A 6,593-nucleotide genomic window follows, 5' to 3' on the forward strand; every position below is an offset into this window, starting at 1 on the left:
AACCCCAAGGGTATCAACCTCAAGGATACCAACCTCAAGGTCAAGGTCAACCCCAGTACCCGTATTTACCTCAAGGTTATCAACCTCAAGGTCAATACTCAGGTCAAGGTTATCAACCACCTCAAGGTCAATCATATGGTCAAGGTATGGGAACTACACCTTACAATTATCAATCCTATCCTCAATCCGGCTATGGATCTCAGTATCCTCAACCTGTTATGGGTCAATACCCTGGAATGTTAGTGTGGGATCCTTCACAGGGTCAACAGATGTTGAAGCCAAGTATGCAGTCGGTACCTCAAGCTGGACAACCTGTAGTTTCTGGTCCACCCCAGCAACCGCAACCTGTCCATTAAGTAGGTTGAAATTTGACCAAAGAGACAACTCAACAGGTTGGTTGCTCACACGGGTAGACTTACGACAGATCCGACTCTTAAGAAGGTTGACCAAACCAGAGAGATCTAAGGCTTGACAACTTCCACCATTAAAGTCACTACAGGATCTACTCAAAAAATCAAACCCTAGGCTTAAATTTCAATGAAATCCACTAAAACACTTAATGCTATGAAAACAAGTTCAGGTGAAGATTCTTGGCAAGGGGTTAATGAATCTGGGTAGAAAAAACTAAGAAACAACAAAATCTAAGAGTCAAAAAGCAAAAAATGGAGTTTTCTCAAATTTTAACAGGGGGACGCAGGCAACCCGTTAGCACAGGTGCGGGCCCGCTCTGTGCACACAGCAAAAGTGCGTCCAGGGACGCACTGTGCAGCACTCAGAGGGTGCGTCCTACTGAAAAACTCAAGAAAATGCAAAATAAAACTAATCCTAAGCTAACCTACCCAGAGACAGAATCACAAAGCCAAAACCAGAAAAATAAACCAATTTTCTCAAAGCAAAGTTCACACAAAAGAAAAGACTCTTCTCATCAATGGTTTCCCCAGTGGAGTTGCCAATTTGTCACACGGAATCAGTCAAAAGTGCGGACACAACCGACCTTCCTAGAAGTCTAAGACATTCTAATGACAAACAAAACAAACTGGAGCTATCCTTCTCTAAACATGCATTATGATATGAGAAATCAAGTGTTTTGTTCTTACCTTTGTCCAAACGCTGTTGTAGAAGTCCAAGCTTTGTTGATCTGGATGAGCTCCTCCTTTTCTCCAAAACCTGCAATCACCAACAGTCAAACAATTAAATAGCACCTGATTATAACATAAAACAAATCATATTCAACATATAGACCAAGGAGTACATGAAATAACCCATAAACAACAAGTTATTGAGAAGAATGGACCAATTTGCATTAAAGGTAATCAAAAGGAACCATTACAACCTGAGCCTTGGTGTTGTGCAAGCTCCTTCCAGGGTCCACAAGAGTCTTCCTCTACTTTGACAAAGCTCACCCACTTCCAAATAGAACAAGCAAAGATGGCAATCTCTCCTCACAAGCTTCTAAATGGGAGTCCTAATTCCTGCAGCATTTACCCTTAGAAAATGCATAGCTTCAACCTCTCCTCCTTCTGGCCCAATGCCTGTATTTATAGTACTCAAGAGGAGGTTAATCAGGTCCACCATCAATGGGATAGTCCCCTCTTTGGATGGGATCACTCCCTTATTGATGGGATAAGTTCCTCTTTGATAGGAGTGCATGAACCATCTGGAGGCGCCCAATACACGTCGAACGACCTTCTAGAATGCTCTAGAAATGACCACAAGTAACTTTTTAAAGATGAAACTTGCGCATTCTAACTTTTACAGGGGGACGCACCTATCCCTTTACATACAGAGCGTCTTTGGACGCAGCTTTTGTGAACATTGGGAGCGTCCCTGCAGGTAAGTTTGAGAGAACCTGTGTCCCCAGAGATAAATACATTTATACAAGACTTTCTCTCTTTTTGGAGTTTGACATGGAGAGCAGAGGCATAAGACTTGCCTAAGAGGGTAGCATGACTGTTGATTGAGCCATACTAACTGTAAATAGTCATGGTGACATTTTTTAGTGTAACAACCATATGGACCAGGTGTAGTGGTAGCTCATCGAGTCAGGAAGGTGTGTAGTATCTTTCTTATGGTGGCCTTGCCTCTTTTCTTTCGTGTTGTAGGACATAGCGTCTGAGTATTTGGTCCAAGCCCAATTTGTAGAGGTGTCCCGCTATGAGCTGGTAATTTGCTACTCTCACCACTAAGTGCCTCTTCTGTGTTGCCGTGCATCCCTATGGGCAACTACCTGTTGTTAGTAAAATAGCAATCTCCTCTAGGTGATCAGGAATGGCTTCTCTCCTGAACAGGTTAGCATTGGGAAACCGGTCATCTATTGCTTTGTTATTCTCCCCTGTTTCTAGGTGAGACAGTTTATCTGGCCCTAAATTCAATCTGCCTGGCTTAACAATCACTTCAAATGTGAATTATTGAAATAGTAATAGCCACCTACATATTCTTCCTTCTAGTGCCAGCTTCTTTACTAAGTACTTCAACGCGGAATGGTCTATGAGGAATTTGAAAGGCGCGCCTAGCAAGTAGTGCTTGAACTTTTGGAGAGAGTAGACCATTTCCAAAGCTTCTCGTTTTGTTATTGTGTAGTTATTTTCCGCCATGGAGAGCTTTCTACTAGCGTAGTATACTAGATGGTCCATCTCTTCTCCCGGTTGCACTAAGAGTACTCTTAGCGTTATTCTAGATGTGTCGATGTGTACATGGAACATTTTGTTCCAGTCGAAGTACACTAATATGGGGGCACTTACTAACCTTTCTTTCAGTTTTTCGGTGCTGCTTGACAATCCGTGGTCCAGATGAATTCCTCTGTCTTCCTTAGTGGTTTCTTTATTGGGGCTGTTATGGTTGCATAGTTCTTGATGAACCTTCTATAGTACCTCGTGTAGCCTAGAGTTGCTTTTAGTTGCTTCACATTGCGCGGTGGTTCCATGTGGACAATTGCTGCTACTTTGGTGGGGTCCATGCAGACTCCATCTTTGCAGACAATATGGCCCAGTAGAGTTCCAAAGGGGACTGCAAAAATGAATTTTTTCAAATTTAAATAGATCTACAACTATCTGCATCTTTCAAACATCACTCTCAATAGGCTGGTATGCTTCTTCAGCAGGCTGTATACTGTCCAATCATCCATGTAAACTTCTAGAAACTTATGGATGTAATCCTGGAATGCAGTTATTACAATCCTTGACAAGACTACTGACGCATTCTTTAATCTGAATGGCATTACATTGAATGCGTACGACCCCCACTCCATCGTGAAAGTTGTTTTAATTTTATCTTCTTCAGTTATCTGGACTTGGTGGTAACCTGAGAACCCATTTGTGAATGAGTATGCCTCATTCCCTGCAACATTGTCTAGGACATTGTCATTGAATGGCATGGGGAATGGGTCATGCATGCATGCATTGTTCAGGCTCCTGTAGTTGATACATACTCTAATTTTGGTCGCATACTTCTTGTTCTAAATAACTATGGGGCTTATCTAGTCAGCTTCATGTACTGGAAATATGATCCCTGCATCCAACATTTCGTCAATCTCCTTTTTAACTTTCTCTTTTACCCTTGGTTTCAGTCGGTATGGTTTGTACTTTACTGGTCGGACACCTGGTTTTAGAACAATTTTCATCTCTCCCGAGTTATCTTTTATCCCCTTTAGTTCTTCCATTGAAGCTGGGAATAGGTCCTGGTATTCTTGTAATAAATCAAAAATTGCTTTGGTGTTCTGTTCATCCTAGTAGTCTCCCACCGATGCTATCTTGGGCTTATCTTCTGTCCCTACATTCTGTTTTCTCAACTTCACTGGTAGGATATGGGCACCTTCCGTCGAGGGGTTCTCCTAAATTCCTTTTTGTCCCTCTATTTATTCAAAGGCTAGGTGTCTAAGCCCCTCCAATCCATCCTCTTCTGGTTCTGTTCCAATTTTGTCACAGGTCACAAATCTTGGCGATTCCTTATCATACAAGCACTACAGAAAGTTTTCTTCGTGCTCCCCTTCAACTAATGTCTCTGGGGTGAAAAAAAACCCCTTTACTACCTGGAGTACCTCTGTCATTTGTGCTTCACTTCTTTTGAATGAAAAATCGTCGACGAACTGTGCTTCCAAGGCATCCAAACTAGCTGTTTATCTTTGTAGCTCCTCTTGGATATACCAAGCCTAGTGGATGGTGTTGAGGGTATGCATAAAAGCATGTACCCATAGGTTCCTTGGCAGTCCCCAGCTTTCCCAGTTGGTCATGCAATATTTGGTGTGTTCCTTAGGGCTTGAATTCCCCATGTATTCCCTTTCATCTTATGGCCGTTCTTCTTTCTTGCTAAACCTCCCCTTCATTAGTGGCTTAGCATCCTTCTGGTCTTTTAGTGTTTGGTCATGTGCCTTCCACCATCTTGCTAGCGTTACCATGAGCGTAATGTCTAGCAAGGGAATTTTCTAGTCTTTCGGTACATCCTAGTCCACCTTGTCCAAGAACTGATCTATCGGCTCAAGGCCACAGTATTTCAAGTTATTGCCCCTTCTCATGTCTCCCCAGTTCACTCGGCTTATCATTACACATCGTCAGGTTGTCAGTTCATATCCACCCTACTGCCATGCATCCCATGAAGCTTCTAAGCTAGCTTCTGAGCTTTGAATGCTTCTCCAACTAACTGATCCTCTGGTTGTAGGATTTATGCAGTCCTTCCTTTTCCTTGTCATCAATGTATATAACTGATTTTACACCCCTAGTTCCTCTCTGTCATCCTTTGGCTTTGTAAACCTAGGTCCTTCATAATGGTCCAACGGTTGGATCACCCTTAGCCCTTCTACTTTGAAAATCATCAGCTCCTTCAAATCTATGACAGCATAGATTTCTTATGCCTAGTCAATCCCCAAGAGTGTTGGATACGGGTCTTCATACCCCATAATATCTATTACTTCGAACTCAGTGTGCATTTTCACCCTTACCACATCAACCTCTACATTTTTCCAATCTCTCAATAGGCAATGTAAAATACTGATTCACCATTCTTAATTGAATTGGCGAGTACTTCAGCTATGTCTTCCCCATTGCCTCCGAGGTCTTCCTAGGTAGGATTTTTACATCCAACCCTAAATCTAGCATGGTTTCCTTTATCTAGAATCCTGCCAACTATGCATTGATTCAGAACTCCTTTCCACTTCTTTCTTGTTCCGCTTCACTCTCCTAGAGGCCTTCTCTGGCTAGGTTTCACATGGTTGTTCCACGTCCTCTTTTTCTGTGTATACCGCAGCCTTTAAGATTTTCCACAATTCCTTTAGCATGGCCTCATCTTCAACAATTTTTAAGAACAATTTAAACCATTCCCCAATGGGCTGGGTGTAAGCGGGCCCATGGACTTGTGGTCTTCGAGTGTCCCTATCTTCAGTCATTCCCTCAAATAATTTGGCTGCTTCTTGATAATATTTCTTTTGGCGCTCGGGCTGATATGCCCTTCGTGGTGACGTTGCTTTAACGATCATGGAGGGTTCCTCGGTGTAGCGATCCTCCCCTGTCTTCTTCCCTCCTCGAGTGACTATATTAATATTTATCATGGGGAACCCATCATCAGTCTGGGGCTCAGAATTCACCAAGTTGGCCCCTCGCTATCTGATTCTCTCTTCCCATTTCATAATAAGGTCTAGGCAGTCCTCCGTCGCATGGGTGTTAACTCTGCACTGTGAACACCATGGTATTCTGGGAAGCATGCATTCTCTTGTGATATGTCCCTCCTGATCACATTTGTAGCACCTTAAGGGTCCTCTCCCTCCCATTCTTCCTCCGCGGTCATTTCCTCCTCGCCCCACTCAACTCGCTTCATTCACCCTGAATGTGGATCTATCCAGTCTTTCTATTAGAGCATCCAACACTCAGCACTGATTGGTGTGATGAGTGGTTGAAGCACATAACATGCAGTAGTTTTTATTGGGGACATTAGAATACTTTTGTAGAATTGGGCACATTCGCGGCAGGTCTCCATATGTCCTACAAATCTCACAAAATTCTACATTATTCCTTCCTGGGAAGGGTCCCTGCGTTCCTATTGCCGCAACTTCTATGGTGGGAGGGGTTCCTGATGATGCCGTTGATGAGCCCCAAAAATGCACAATTATTTGGGCTCATTCAACCTCCTCATTTGGCTTAGTCCACCATTTTCATTTGTTTATTGCATGTTTTCGATTATTTTTATGTTAATAGAGTGAATATGGTTAGTCATTATGCCAACAAGTCTAATGGGTGCTTTGTGTAGCCTTGTTGGTCAACTTGGAGACAAAATGGAAGGCCTTAATGTGCACTTGGCAGCCAAATTCGTGGGAGAACAAGCTAGAGGATTTGTAGGAAGGTGTCCCCCTCATTTATGGGCCCTTACCTCGAATTCTCCACCATCAGCTCGGAGTTCAAGGGCCACTGAATCAATCAGCTCAAGGGCAGCCAAGCAAGTCAAGTTGGACTGCTGTTAACTACAAGTCTTGGGCAGCCAAGCCCCTAACTTTTAGGAGGACTGTTGGGTCCTCAAATTGTATAAATAAGAAGGCTTGGGGCCTCATTTTGGGTTAGCTAGTGGGTAGTCATTTTGTGTAGCTAGTTAGTCATTTTTGGGATTAGCTA

Source organism: Pinus tabuliformis, chromosome 9, assembly GCF_031772625.1.
Source record: "Pinus tabuliformis cultivar Carrire ecotype Pingquan chromosome 9, CPIR1, whole genome shotgun sequence".
Taxonomy (NCBI): Eukaryota; Viridiplantae; Streptophyta; class Pinopsida; order Pinales; family Pinaceae; genus Pinus; species Pinus tabuliformis.